This window comes from Gadus morhua, chromosome 16 (assembly GCF_902167405.1).
Source record: "Gadus morhua chromosome 16, gadMor3.0, whole genome shotgun sequence".
Taxonomy (NCBI): Eukaryota; Metazoa; Chordata; class Actinopteri; order Gadiformes; family Gadidae; genus Gadus; species Gadus morhua.
The window spans coordinates 15631183-15647785 of record NC_044063.1 but is presented as its reverse complement, the minus strand read 5'-3'; positions in this window follow the sequence as shown (position 1 = coordinate 15647785).

Below are 16603 nucleotides of genomic sequence, written 5' to 3'. Positions count from 1 at the left end.
GTCGGGTTCCTGGTTAACCATCAAGGCTAAACAAAGTGTGTAGTAAATGACATGTAAAACAACACTATTGATTTCATGTAGGAGAGGATAGAATGTGCACTGTGGTGATAAGGTGGAAATCAGTGGCCAAAGTTTAAAGTCGATCAATCGTCTGTGTTCAGGCTTACCATAGTCTAAGCTCCAATATAAATGTTCAGGTAGCCAATGGCCAGGGAGATTCATTGTATGCATACTATATTTACTGTATACAATGTGTGTTTGCTTCTTCAACCAACTGTGTTTAATACTGTGTTTAATCCAACCAAAGAAATCAATTCAGTTTTTTATATCTGTAGTATGTATTAGTATTGACTAATTTAAACAGCTTTCTTTCAACTACGTGACCAACTGTGAATTCAGATTCCTGTCACGGTCTGGTAGGGTTAAGTCATCCTGCTCAAGGACGCCTACAGGTCAACTAGGGATATTATATAATAGTCTATGCAGTTATAAAACAGTTACAATATGCAACCGTTCCTTAAGTGTGAGTGGGCTGTAGTCTGCGCTATCAAGGGTGGTATGATGGTCCATGAAGACACTTTAAAAAGGTTCCTCCAACCTGCAGCTTGAACCGCGAATGAAACTGGCCAATTCAATATTCATCCATTTCATGTTCCTCCTATTCATTGCCAAGTCAATTATGCGTCTCAGATTTGCATGGCAAATTTTGTCTCACATCCATCATGGATTCATCCCCTATTCCAAGTATTAAAAGATGGCTCTTCTATGGTGTTTTAATTAAAAGATAATGGTCTGCATTTACAGATGTAAATGGGATTCATCTGTGTCCAACCTTTATTACAAGATAACTGCCGTGGCGACGGTAGACGTTGACATGGCCTCTTAATTCTCTGTTCAAATAGCTTACAGTAAATTAGGGAAGGAACATTGTACAGACAGACAGACAGACAGACAGACATACAGACAGTATATCCTGTTTTCTTTGCGTTGGTTAACTCTATTCCATGCACAGAGCGGGGGAGTGTGGGGGGGGGGCGGGTTTGGGAGGGGGTGAGTGGCACGCTGTTTCAGTGGATGGACATTTGATTAAAAAAAGAAAAGGAGTTTAAAGATTGAAAAGGGAGAAACAAAAGCAATCAGTGCCTAGATCTTGGAGGTTATACATCAGAGAAAACCTGGTATGTGTTTTCACTTTTTTCCGAAAAAATAAAAGTGAAACCGCAAGTGTAATGCTCTATTGCGGGGGAATGTTTGTGCTGACTTCTTCATTAGACACCGAATTAAGTTATGCAGCTGCTCGCCTCCCACATATTTGCCCAGCTCGACTAAGCTGCCACTCACCAACACCGACTGCATACTCCTTTAAAACGCAAAAATAGAGGTAACAAACAAAGGACAATTTTTTTTTTGTCGTCTTCGGTGTCAACAAGGTTAAACACACAGCTGTTCATTCGCACACATGGAATTTATTTGAATTTCTCAGCAAAGGATACGTTTGACCGCCCGAAAGGAATAATTAACTAAACTCGGTTACATTTTGTGTGTATAATGAGATGTCCTCATGTGCCATGATGACCGCCTAATTTTTATTCACATTGGCTTGCTGGTGGTGGTCAATGCCGTGGTGGTGGTAGTGGTGGTGACTGCGGTGGTGGTGGCGGGGTGGCGTGGTGGTGGTCGATGCCGTGGTTCGTGGTGGTGGCGGTGGTGGTGGGGACGCTGACCCGAGCAAAGTACAGGAAGTAGCTAACAGCCCCGGGCAGGCCTCTCAGATGCACACTTTGTGACGTGAACTTTGTGCGGCGGATACATCAGATTGCTTGGAAATGCCACCTTGTCCTTGACATCGCCTCAGCCCGCCTCGGCCTCGCATCGTTCCTGACAACGGCGCTGTTCTATTTCAGGCGCGGCGGACAACCGGGCCTCACCTCACCCTCCTCCAGCAGCTTTTCAATAAACCATCACGAACACACACACACACACGCACAGACAGACACACACACAACAGAGCTTTGTTCCTTCCTGTTTCTTTGATAGCACTGTCAGTCATGCAGCCTGTTGAAACGGTGAGACAACCCCTGCTATATGTCTCCCGGGGGAGGGGGGGAGGTGGACGAAAAGGGGCATGCAGGAGGAAAATAATAAACACGGGGAATCCGGGGGTTCGTTTTTGTTTGCAGTAACCTGCTGCAGAGGAAACAGTGATACAGGGTGGCCTTTATGTCGTTCCTTCACATTCAGTTGACCTTATAGAAGCAGGAAATAGGTATAAAGTACGGCCCGTGTTTTAACACCGGGCTAATGTTGAACTTTGAGTACTCATGGGATTTGGTTTCCATCTCATGAGATGTCCATCACCAGAACTTAAAGGTGCTGCAGGTCTGATTTGAGTGTAGGTAAGATTTGAGCAGATTTGAAGAAAGAGAAAGATTTTGAAAGTGAAAAGACTCTGTCTCTATTCCTTCCCTACCCACATTTCTAAGCCGTGCACGGGCATCCGATCGACAGGTAAGATGGAATGACTAAACCATCCGTGGAAGAGACGCCCTGATTGGACAGAAATGAGCCGGGAACATGCTGAAATCTAAATTGTCTCATACAGAGAGAGGCGCCGTCAACCTGAAACTGATATTCCCACAGCGCATTTCACTCAGTAATAGCTGACAGACAGCTATGGCATTTCCGAAAAAAATCACCCAAAATGATAGCTCCTAAATCCTACCTACCATATAAGATGCAATGACATTTTTTTGCTGGCTTCAAAGGCAGATACTGAAGTTTGTATCTTCATAAAAACTAGAATTTTGAATTTGTCAAATTGTGCCAAGGTTGAAAATTGCTATCTTATGACAGGTCGTCATCTAATGAGACTGATGATCTCACACACTGAAATTAAAGTAGATATAATTCATTAAGTAGTTGTTAATGAGCATCTTATCACATCTCATGTTGCAGACAAGATTAATGAGATGTAGTTGTAACGCAGATACCTTTTTGCGCTCACTTCAGGGCTCTTTAATCAAACTGCTGCCTTTTCTAAGATGTCACATTTGATGACATCTTAGTTTTAAGACAGTATTGTAGCACCATAAAATGGCTTCATACATTTTTTATAAATTAAATTAAATCCAAAGTGGAATAAGGAATACATTTGTGTCAATCGCCAAGACAGAATTGTGATTAATTTTGATTGTTTTAAGTTAACATTTGAATAGAATTTTGTTATTTCTGCTTAGACAGAAAACATGCAGCAAAACTCATGTCAAAATAATTATTGGATGCGCTGGTTTGCCAAATACACTTATACTATGCTAGATGAGTCATGACATCTTTCGTTAATCTTTCAATTAATTAAAAAAATTAATTACCTCATTAAAAGCTAGCATTGAATATTTGTAGCTGTCTGAATAAAGAAGAAAGTCCCAAGAAAGTGCTGATAAAAGAATACAAACGCAAAAAGTTCCTTCAATATCTTCGAGGGTCTTAACTTATACAAGAAAGTATGGCTGCATCTTCTTTCAAAGTAAAAATATTGTCTGTGGATTTCAAGAACATTTCAAGGTTGTGTTATTCCCGGATAACACCTTGTTCATTTTTTTTTTAGGAAACCTTTTGCTTTTTGTTAAATACTGATGTTTACTTTGTTTCTCAAGGTCATATGCGATGCAGCACTTTTTACAAAGACATATGTGGAGGTTCCACACCTGTTTACTGCCAAACACATGCTGCTCCACCCAGACAGTGTTTATTTTTATACAGTGCTTACAATAAAAGGATAACATTGTATGAGCTACATCCCTTCCCCATTCCACTGCTGTTCAACTTTAGGAGATATTCATCACATGCATTATATGCATTGGTTTTTCAAACTCAATGTAATACGAGAGTAGAAAGTTTGCTTTCATTTTCAGTTGCCCTCAAAAGACTAACTTAAATATCTCCAGACATTATTGTTTACAACAGAGATATCAGGGCCTCTTGCCTATTAAATGGGTTTCGAGCACATTTGAGTGTTTCAAATGTGTTTCCAGTTTTTCTGACTTTATCTTTAATTATCTAGAAATAAAGTGTTACACAGTGTATGTGGCATGTTACTTTTTAATCACCTTGCAACTTTAAGCATATTACCCAGTATGTTATCCAATATTCTCATTGTCTCATTCAATGTCTGGGATTTGCAAAGAGTACTGCAATGAGGCTGCTTGTCAAGTATGGTGAAATAAGGTTAATCAACGGAGCAGGCATCAAACCACGAGACATCAACACAATTGTTCACATGTCTCAAACATGAATCAGTCAGGCGGTAAAGTAAACAGATGCAGATATCGACGGACACATTATGCTCGTGTCGTTTTGTGTTATTTCATAGAGAACACGTTGTCACTGTTAAAGAGTGTTAAGTGCATTCGCTGTAGGAAAAGCCAAAGTGGGTGTCTCTGTGGTAATGAGTGCACCTGCTTATGCAACAGCCCACATGCATCAGATTAACATGTATTGGATCAGACCAGAGGACACAGCTTTCCAAACAGAAGCTCAACACATTTTAGTGGTTTTCCACTGAAATGTTTTCTCTGTATACTGTGGGAGTTTAATCTAATTCCGATTGACATATCCTCAGGCAACCTCTATTTTTTTCACAGGATGAAAAAGATAAGACCGGGAAAAAAAAACATGAATAGTACAGATTCTTGTGTGCTGTTATTTTGCTGTTCACATTTGTATAATTTGCATTCTTTCCATCTCCCTTTCTCCATCTCCTGCTTCTATGCTTTCTGTGTTTCTTTCCTCCATGTATTTTATTTTATTTTACTGACATTATGTGATCTTCTGTGCTGGGGTTCCGGTTATGCTGGCCATGGGGCAGAGGCAGCTTTTATGGACTAATCCTCCACAAAGCCCATAATAACCTGTCAGTTCATAGCCCAGCCAGGCCTCTGCACACCATGCAGGCCACCGCTCAAGCGCACACCCCTAGCCTCCACCAACACCCCCACCCCTTCCACCACCCTGATAGCAATCTGAAGGTTTGAGTTGCTGTTCCACTGAAGGGTGAATCTCTTCTTTTGTCTTATTTTTATCTACAAAATGTGATGGATCCCCCAGCCTCCCCACTGTCTCTCCACAATGACCCGTGCCACTGTAGAACAGGTCCTCCATTAGAGTTGCATGCTTGATGTCTGCTGATGCCCACATTCTCAGACTGTAAGGAACACCCACATGACAGGGGCTGGTTCTGAAGTACTCTTTGGGAATGCTTGCTATGATACATTTTCAAGTTGGGTTGTGGTGAAAAAAAAGACCACATTTGCATCTTCAAAGAAAACATTTGATCAGCCCTTCTCTTCATCTCTATATGTATCTCTTGTTTGATCTGCGCTAAGAGTTAATGCAATTATTTACGTATTCTTAACATTTTCTCATTATCTGGAGTGAAATCATAAATACTGCATACAGTTCTGCCTGCTATGTTATTATTCAACTGTCTGTTGCCTTCATTCTGAAGTAAATATTGCTTACATTATTTCCAAAACTAGATCAAAACAATTTTAAAATGCAAAGCCAACAACATACATCTACACGAAGGGGAGATGCACGATATCCCTCTTAAAATTCCAAATGGTGGATTAGATATTAATCCGGATTGCTTCATGAATTTATCAGTAAAAAAAATCATGTCTGCTCAACATATCTCAATAACATTGTTGAATACAACCAGATTATACTTTTTTTTTTTCTTTCTACAATACAGTATGTGGATTACATGTGGATTAGCATTGAAACACAGTTTTCTGCATGTTAAGAAGAATAGGCTTAGCCATGAGATTTGTGCTTTCCATTCCAACAAAATACCCTTAAATAAATGCTTACAAATGAAAAAGCAACAGCCGATGTCAACGGCCGTGTGTCTCCATCGCGGTCCTCCTTGCTGCCTTCTGCCCGTCTTCTGCCTCGCTGACTGATGTCTGGATTATCTGGTTCTTCGAAAGAGCGTCAGCGTGGACTGTTTCCCCCTCCGCCACCCTACCTTCCCTGGTGGTTTATTTTTAACCACCTCCCATCTCCTGGCTCGCCGTTTGGGCCAGATGGAGCGTACGCCCCGCGGCATGTGTTTGGGGCACAGCGGCGCTCGCCTGGTTAGCCACTTCGCGCTCACCGGTGGAAGGATGGCTGTCACTAGACATCAGGACCACTCATCTCAGGAGGGGGAGGAAGGGGTCTGGGGAGGAGGAGGAGAAGGAGGACGAAGAGGAGGGGGTGGATGAGGACAAATAGGGACAGGAAGAAGATGAGGGAAGGAGGAGGGAGAAAATTCGGGGGGGGGGGGGGGGGGGGGAGGGGGTGCGTAGGAGAAGAGAGAGAGGAGGAGAAGGAGGAAGGGATGGGGGTGAAGGAGGAGGAGAGGGAGGAGGAGGAAGGGGAGGAAGACGAGGAGTGAAGGAGAAGAGAGAGAGGAGGTAAAGGAGGAAGGGGTGGGGGTGAAGGAGGAGGAGAGGGAGGAGGAGGACGGGGATGGAGTGGAATCTAGAAGAGGGGGTGATGGAGGGGGGGCGGACTAACCGGAACGTCACCTGAACCTCTCACGCTTCAGAGTGTCTCCACGAGGGAAGGCCTTCAAGGAATGCTGGGGGGGGGGCGTTGAATACATCATCTAACCTTGAGGCTGAAAACAAAAACAGCCAAGAGAAAAAAATGAAATATTAATATTTACCGGTAGTTACATTTCATTAAATAAGATGTGTTCGGAGGCCAGGGGGGATACTCAGTCCAAAACACCTAAGTTTGATCCCCAATATCTGCGTCAAGGTTATTGTTTAGCATTTTTGATTTTATTTTGATATCAGTAAATGAAACCCGTTGATTAATTCGTTTTTCGTTAACGATAATAATCCTATCCCTAATAGGCATAACCCCTAACTTATTAATAATGACATGTCTTGGAATTCACTGTCCATGAATTCAGTGAGTAAATAACCAAATCTACACAATTTCACCTATTTTTCTTCAAATATTTCTCTGATTCCAACAGTGGATTTGTGTCTGTATCCCTGTTACTGACAGACCCAAAGCTTCCACCACCTTTCTGAAGTGAGTGAAAAAAAAGCTAATCTAGAGAAAACACATTATTTATTTATTTTTTGCTCCCTACCTCAGACTTAAGTGACACATCGACGTAGCCGGCTCATAAAAATACAAAGTGTGTCACAGTGTACCTTACTTAGTATTCCTTGAAGCCTGAGACTATGGCAAGAACAAACATATTGTCATATTGGAAGCACACTCCTAAATGGAAAATGTCAAAGAGGCAGATGAAATGTGAAACGAACAACCTGTGGCATGCGTCAAAACCTGGCTTCGCCAGATGGAGTGTTTAGCGAAAGACACGCCGTCTGAAATAAAACAAATACCAAATGCATTTTAAGGAAAAAAAGCATTTGGACTGTACCACACGACTCCAATTACGGCTGGCCACTCAGGTCAGAAAGAGGGTTGCCTCGCCATTGGTATTCTGATAGGGAGCAACAAGCACCATATTGTATTCAGAATCAATTTATGCATTATTTTGTTGTTTTTTGGAGTGGCTAGAGTGTTAAAAAATAGCTTTCATCATGGAATGCATGCACAATAAGTGTTATGTTTGATTCTCATCTCGTCTAGGGAATATTATGTATATGTAAGGACTTTGGCTGTGCCTTCCTAATAAAATGTTTTTGACCTTTTTTTATTGGAAGAATGGAATGTTTACCATTCAAGCGGACGGTGTTTGTTTGCAACACGAAGACTAACCAGCAATTGATTTTCCACACAGGCAGTGGACATTTTCAACCTCTATGGAGGATTGGTTTTGAAACCATTAGCATACATTTGAGGTCTTTTACAGATGTCGTTACTACATTTTTTGATGTAGTAAGTGTAGTGGCAATATGTTTTTGTGCAATTTGTTTCATTTTGCAACATGGATTTATGTGTTTTGCCCCGTCAAACAAATCTTCCTCCTTCATGCAAAACTCTGAGCACTTCTTTGACATGTCATTGATTCTGTGGAAACAATAGCACAACATCCAAGACCTTTGAGACAGGCTCCTGTAACAGTGATTATTTCACTTAGTCACAACCACCAGACTCTGATGTAATCCAGCGCCTGAAGCTACAATTAAAAAACTCACTTCAGGATGCCCCGTCGGCTGAGCGGGTAGAGCGTGTAATCAGCTGAAATTAAACAATACCAGCGCTTTGAGCATATTGTTTTTGTGTTGTAATGGAAATATCTGGTAAATTGCTGAATTTGACCATTGTTTTTGTGATGTTGGATTTTTAGCACACCGATTCAGAACCATTAAAAGGCAGAGGTGTCCTTAAATCCTTAGCCAATTAAGATCAAGTACTCAGCAAGTACTAACCAATGCTCTTCGGACTTTGGATTAATTTGGTTAAAATTGTCCCCACCCCGAATTGCTCTCAATATCAAAAGAAAAAACTGTGGAAAAACAGACACACGCATGCATAGCAAGCTCCCTCTCTGTAACCCGGTAGTGGAGTATATGGGATGACTTACTTAAGGCAGTGTGATGCAGAGTAGATGCACTTAAGTCTCGATGCAGCTTCACTCCATTTCCCTTTTGCATTGTTTAACTCTGCCCCCCGAGAGCGCTCTCTCTCCGCTCTTTCTCTACGCTCTCTTTCTCTCTCAGCTCTCTCACTATACTTTCTCTCTCCCTCTGCTCTCTCATTACGCTCTCTTTCTCTCTCTGCCCTCTCTCCATGCACTCTGTCTCTGTGCTCTCTCTCTCTCTATGCTCTCTCTCTCTCTCTGCTATCTATTTTTCTCTGTTGTCTAGTCTCTCTCTCTCTCTCTCTCTCTCTCTCTCTCTCTCTCTCTCTCTCTCTCTCTCTCTCTCTCTCTCTCTCTCTCTCTCTCTCTCCACCCCCTTTGGATCTCTGCTCTCTCTAGTTATCTGCTCTCTCTCTCCCCCCCCTTTGGATCTCTGCTCTCTCTACTTCTCTGCTCTCAAGCTATTCTCTCTCGCTCTACTCTCTCTCTCTCAATTCTCTATCTCTCTACTTTCTCTCTGCTGTCTCTCGCTCTACTCTCTACACAGTTAGACAAAGAAGCAGATAGACACAGAGGCAGGTAGACACAGAAGCTGCAAGACACAGAGGCAGTGAGACACAGAGGCAGTAAGACATAGAGGCAGTGAGACACAGAGGCAGCGAGGCACAGAGGAAGGAACACAGAGAGGCAGTGAGACAAAGAGGCTGTGAGACACAGAGGCAGGTATACACAGAGGCAGGCAGACAGTCAGTAAGACACAGAGGCAGTGAGACACAGAGGTAACTAGAGAGTTAAAGAGACAAAGGGACGAGGAGTGGAAGGGGGCCGTTGTGAAGCCAGCAGTGCAGATTACGTATCAGACAAGGGTCATGTGATCTGCAGTGATGACATCATCTAGTTATGTTCAGCTGGAAAAAAGGTCTAGAGAATACATTGATTTAATGTTTGACTGTTATTAGATGAAGCTTTATGTTTCTTACACAGCCATGCGTAACAACACCATGCAAACCTTGACACATGCACCCACGAGCACACATGCATGCACACACACACACACACACACACACACACACACACACACACACACACACACACACACACACACACACACACACACACACACACACACACACACACATTCAACATGCAAAATCATTACTATTTCAAGATCCTATTAGCAATGCTGATAACAAACTGCATCGCTGCAGCATCGGCTTACTAATACATTCTGGTAGCTACATCCATCTTCCTCACATCAACACTTTATGCTAACATACTTCCTTTCTTCAGGCTATTATATATATTAATATTTAAAATGTGTACTCTATGGGAAAATGATTGGAAAGACAACTACTCACATTACCGGGTGTGCAGTCTATTGATGCAGTGTCCGCACAAACGAGAAGCGCATGAAAGGAAACATTGGGGTGAATTTATAATGCTGCGTATTCGGGTTGGCTGTTTATTTTTCCTCTTATTTGACTTCATGGTTGTTGGGAATGGTCTTTGTTTCTGTTTTTTCCTTTGCACGTCATTTTAGGCAAAACTGCAAAGCAGCTGTCATGAAAACCGATACTTTTTTTCTATAGGGATATTATTTTGGCAGTTTTGATATTATTAAATGAATTTTTATGAAGGCATCTCATTAGCCGACTAACTAACACTCAACTCCACTCCCACTCAATTATCTTTTCAAAGATGATTTCAAATTTGAGAAATATCAATGGCAGAGGGTGTGAAAATGTGTTAACAAGGGAAAGACCCCATTTCCATAGTTAATTAGGTTTTACTTTGAAACAGAAAAAGCCACAAACAAACCAACGTCTTTTGGTTCAAGTGTTTTCCACTCTTGGCCTGGCTCCTGGTAGCACATTCAGACAGTTCATGTCTCCCTGATGTGTCAGACAACAGTTTAAAAGGTTCAAGTCTCTGGGTTTCTGTTTGGATTCTTCCGTCAAGACACCATTAGAATATTATTCTGGTTTGGATGAGCAAATGCCTAACTGTATTGCCATGTTCACCAATATCTTTAGAACTGCATTCAGTGACTATAGTGTAAAGGGTGGAGGCCTTCTGAGAAATAAATGAGAAACCACAAACGACAAAAGTTAATTAGGTTTGTTTTACTATTTAAAGAGAATGTCTCAATATAAAGAACTTTTTTTTATTGTTTCAGTGTGTGAAGCAAAAAGGTCAAGTCTGCAAGGTGGTGTCTTGGGATGGCAGCCATCAAAAAAGGGAACTTTAAGCTATTGTTCTGTCCAGACCTACATATCATAGCTCTCCTTTCTCTAATAGAAAAAGAATGCAGTGCAGACAGAAGTAACCAGTGGCGATTCCTGGTTGAATGGGAGGCTAGGGATTGTCAGCAGTCAAGGGAAGGGATATAAATATAATTGTAAGAAGCTTTGACATGGTTAGAAAAACGAATGGCATCCAAATGTCAAGGACCTCATTTGCAAACAGTAGTCAAGCTCACAAAGTGAGCAAAGCAAAGTGGTCTACCACTTTGCTTGGGTTAATGAGAAACTATACAACCAAACATTATGCTGTAGGGGGAGGAGGGATGCAATCGCATACCTTAAGATGCGTCAGGCACAGAGATCATAAATGTGTGTGTGTTTGTTTGTGTGTGTGTGTGTGTGTGTGGGGGGGTGGGAGACAGAGAAACAGAAAGTGTGTGTGTGTGTGTGTGTGTGAGAGAGAGGAAGAGAGAGAGAGTGTGTGTGTGTCTACGTGAAACATTTAAACAAGAGAGCATGTGTGTGAGTGTGTGTGTGTGTGTGTCTGAGACTGAGAAAGAGAAGGCGCATGTGTGTGTGTCTGTGTCAGAGAACACCCCGTCTCCTGCTCGGGCCTCACAGTGATGCGGTCCTGTCAGTGTGAGCGACTCTCGTCTCGTCTGCTGGTGAAATATGGAGCCAGGCACGCGGGGGGGGGGGGGGGGAGCTGATGGGGGGGCTTTCTCCACGGATGGAAATTAAACCTGGATTGCAGGACTGCAGGATCTGCTGGAACATCTCCTGTGTTATGACAAGCGGCCGCTAACCGTAGCGAACCAGAGCCAGCCATCTGATGAAGCGTGTGGGGGTAATTGGATCGTCTGTATTCCATCAAGGCCGTATTAGCTTTAGCTGCCCACTTTTCCTTTCTTTTTTTGTTCCCTTTTCCAGCCCCATCCGCTCCCTCATTGGCCCTTCATCCACAGGTCAGATATTGACTATAATACACGTCCATTATCCCACTCATTAACCTCATGGCTGCCCATGGGGGAGGGTGGGGGGAGGGGGCTCAGACCAACCCCGCACAAAGGAAGTTAGTGTCACTAGGCAGACAGACAGACATGGGGGGGGGGCTGGAGTGCCCTATTGATCTGTGTGGATTAGGAGGCCCTTGTCTGTAGGGCCATCTCCCTCAACTGGCAGATTATTACAGGCTTTGCTGGGATTTGGGCCTTGAAGTCTCCCAGCACAATAACGGGGAATGGCAAAGACATATCTAATAAGATACCAATAAGCTCAGAGAGTGAAAGAGGGAGAAAGTATGGGAAGCAGAGAGTGAGTATGGTAAAAAAAGAAGGGGGCGAGAAATAAATTATTTTAGGAGGCTTCTGGCAATGTGAGGCAATATCTTTTTCTTTTTTTTTCACTCTTCTTCACTTTTCTCATCTGTAATTTTCTCCTTTAATTCTTGAATCACACATTTGGGATTTACAAAACAAATTAATGCTTACTATTAACACAGTATGTCATAACACGTCATTTATCATCTTTGCCTAATACAGCCCCTGCTCCCTGTGTCTCCCTCCCTCGCTCTCCCTCGCTGGGAATAGCCATCTTAATGTGGGGAGTGACTTATAATAAGCATTAAAAGAGAATATAAAATCTCTGATCAGGCCTGATGGGGGGAGAGGACCCATTAAGGATCACGTCGAAAGCGGCACCCTAACTGAATCCCATCTCCAATTTGCACGCAAAGTAGCCCTACAGAGCGCTTGCCAAAGACAGCAGAAGGGGACGCAAACTCTGTGCCAGGCATGACTTAGTACTTAATTAAGACCCTGCCAAATCTACTCGCCTTATACCCAGGAGAAGTTATGAGAAGACGATGCACAGGATAAAGCAAACTTATTACCAGCCAGTGTTTTATCTGCCCATGCAGTGATATTAAAGCAGGGAGCGTTGATAGATTGCATGGATACGTGGTGCTATGCCGCGGTGCAGACGAACCGCCTGCCGCTAGCTCTCTAGCCCCGGTGCTTAGGGCCCATCAGCGATGGGTTTGATGTGATTGGGGGCAGAAGGCCTTCAAGGCGCCAATTTTTCCCGGTCAAAACACTGTAATCACAACACCCACTCCTTCCGGAATATCCTGGTTTTATGCTTTTTTGTGTCATTTCATTGTTTCTTCGCCTTTTTCTCTCTCTCGTTTTGTTCCCCCGTATCCCTCCAAAGCGTGCTCTCTCTCCCTCTCCCTCTCCCTCTCTCTCTCTCTCTCTCTCTCTCTCTCTCTCTCTCTCTCTCTCTCTCTCTCTCTCTCCAGCTCTCTGCCTCTCTCTCAAGCTCTCTGGCTCTATTTCTATCTATCTTTACCCCATTTTCTTACTCTCTTTCTCTCTCTCTTCCTCCCCTCTCTCTTTTTTTGCCCCTCTACCTCTCTTTCTTACTCTCTCTCTCTCTCTCTCTCTCTCTCTCTCTCTCTCTCTCTCTCTCTCTCTCTCTGTCTCTCTCTCTCTCTCTCTCTCTCTCTCTCTCTCTCTCTCTCTCTTTCTTTCTTATCCTCTGTCTCTCGCTCTCTCTTACTCCCCCCTCTCTCTCTCTCTCTCTCTCTCTCTCTCTCTCTCTCTCTCTCTCTCTCTCTCTCTCTCTCTCTCTGTTTCACTCTCTCTCTCTGTCTCTCTCTCTCTCTCTCTCTCTCTCTCTCTCTCTCTCTCTCTCTCTCTCTCTCTCTCTCTCTCTCTCTCTCTCTCGCTCTCTCTTACTCCCCTCTCTCTGTCTCTCCCTCTCTCTCTCTCTCTCTCTCTCTCTCTCTCTCTCTCTCTCTCTCTCTCTCTCTCTCTCTCTCTCTCTCCCCTCATCAGAGCTCAGCCTCTGATGATGCCCAGGAGGAGGGCCTGTGTGGGCTGCATACCAAACAGCATGCAGTTAAAACAGCCATCCCAAAGGAGCCGGCAGGGGCATCAAACTCACTGCTGAATATGCATTTAAATATATATAAATTACCTACCCACTAATCATGTACAAGTACACAAGGGGGCTTCTCTTAAGGCTGTTATTTTTAACATTGCCAGGCCATGACCCCATATGCACCCCACCACCCCCAAACACGCACACTCACACACCCACGCCTACACACAAGCGCACAAACACAACCACATATACCTGCGTGCGCACAAACGCACACACGCGCTCACACACACATACAAATATGCCTTCCGGGTCTGTGGCCGTGAGGCATAATTGTATGCATGCGGGGTGGACACAGACTCTAATCACTCATGCAGTGCTTAGAAATGACCTTAAGGTAGAATAAGGTTGCTATTGGTTATCTTTCCTGAAGGGGTTATCAACTGCGATCACAACTTCAGCCCGGCTTCCATACAGCTCCATATTCCTTCACACCTCATTACAAGAACACTATTGATTATTGCCCTAGTTCCAGGCTGGTCGGAGAATAACAATGCATATATGAAAGACAGAGTGTGTATGGCTTCTGATTCATCTCCTTCTCATTCTTTACTGATACACACATGAAACACAGTGCAGTATCCAAAACATTCAGTCAAATCTCAGATTTCCTAATGATGACAAATAGAACAATGGGTTTTGATTAAGAACAGTTGAAATAGCTTCAAGATGTGAAAAATAGCTTTGAAACAATGATGCAGCATGATCGAGCGATTTTGCTATTACTGCCGTGTTGGCGTTTTCAGCCACACTGCAAAGCTAACCGCTTGATAATATCCTTTAATTGGTGCGAGATTGGTGTAGGTAGGTAAAGATGAAGGATATATGAGCAAGAGAGTTGAAACAGCAAGTTTACATAGAGTCAGAGGCTCCCCGCGTGGTTTGTCAACGTGCTCCGCTTTGGCCTTGCAGAAGGGGTAAGTTTAAAAAGGCACCGGGAATGCTACCGTGAGTAGTGATGAGGGCCCATGCTGAATCCCTGTAATTTATTATTGGAACAAATGCAGAAACACGCATAAACACATGCACACATGCAAGCACAAGCACACACATGCAAACAGCCACAACCACACCACAAAAGAACAGACCCACACGACAGATGCACAGATACACACCACCCACCACACACACACAACTTGTCGCCTCAAACAGTAAGTGACCAGGGACACACAACACAGGGCTATTTCTGCACGTTATAACTCCATTGATTAGTTCATGTAGATAGATAACAACAACAACAATGCAGGCTTAGCAACTTGGCCCAGCTGGGGGTGAACACATTCTTCATCTCCAAAGGATAAATCTCCTTTGCTTGACCACAGTGCCGTCTGCCTTCGGCTGATGACACACTGGCACTCGCCAAATGCCCCGTTCTGTGGGAGGCAGTCGTCAGCATCTTCGCATGCTCTCACTTTCACCCACTCCCCATGTGGCCCGCGATCTTCTGCCAGCGTTGGCAAGTGCTCCTCCCCCCCCCCCCCCCCCCCAGCCCTGACAGTCACTCCCCGGTCTGGGAGGGCTCTGCATAGGCAGGCTGTTCATACATTTTTGCTCTCTCTCTCTCTCTCCCTCTCCCTCTCCCTCTCCCTCCCTCTCTCTCCCTCTCTCTCTCTCTCTCTCTCTCTCTCTCTCTCTCCCTCTCCCTCTCCCTCTCCCTCCCTCTCTCTCTCTCTCTCTCTCTCTCTCTCTCTCTCTCTCTCTCTCTCTCTCTCTCTCTCTCTCTCTCGCTCTTGCTCCTCTCTGCCTGCCTTCCACTGTATTTAAAACCCACCATTCTGTTTACTGTAGGATTATTTGCTTTTGTATGCTTCAAATTTGACAGCTGCTTCATTCAAGTCCCCAGTGTGGAGGCTGTGCGATAAGGCCGATACGGGTTTCTAATCTTTTGCCTGCCTAAATCCTTTCCAAATCGTCCTTTTTCTCTCTCCTTCCGCCCCCCCTCCCCCCATCCCCCCACCATCGCCCCACTGCCGTTATGATTAGAGATTGTTTTTGCCTTTTTTTGGCTGTTTCAGTTGGGGGGTGTCACTGGGGGTGCTGCTGGAACATTCCGGTATGACTGCTAATAAAGGGATCCTCTGGTTTGACAGCTGTTGCGAGTGATGCAAAGGTTTCCAGTGTAAAGGCCACAATCAGAACTCCTCCACATCGTAGCTCAAAGGTGGGCGTGGGGCACATTCCACGGTACGCAACAAAATAATTTGGTGACTGACTGGTAAATATCGCTCACGGAGTCAGGACTTTGATCTCATCGGACAAAAGCTTTTCGATGCTTTTGACGTCTCTGTGAGGGGGTTGTGTTTTTTTGTCGCCGGTGAGGAAAGCGGCGGGATTTAGGCCTATGATGAAAACGCTAAAAGCGACAAAGGAGAAAAGAATAATGTTTCTTATTGGGGTTTTATTTCCAGTGTGAAGGTTCCTCCCGATCACGGCTGACTCAAAGTATCACGTTGTCGTGGCTGCACGCTGTATACATCCGCTTATTAATTCAAGGCACAGCCCCAAATCATGCCGTTCGTGGCTCCTCCGAGGGTCCTCAAGCAACCGCAGCTCGCAAACACCGTATTTCTAGTTCCTGACTGGAATTTCTATGCAGGCGAGGCTACTAGGGGGAGCTGAAGGATTAACAGCAGCTTGGTGGCAGCTTTTAACAAACACACATCCATCAACACGTTTTCTTTTTTTTGGTTGTTTCTAAACTATCAGCACTGACTTATTTCGGGACATAAGCTTGGCTTTGTTCCAGGCCTCTTTTGAAATACAGTGTTATATTGTGAATAACCAGCCCTGACCACGTCCACATCTAAATTATACAAAATTACAATGCCATTTTAATATGGCACTAAACACAAGCTTTATTGGTCTG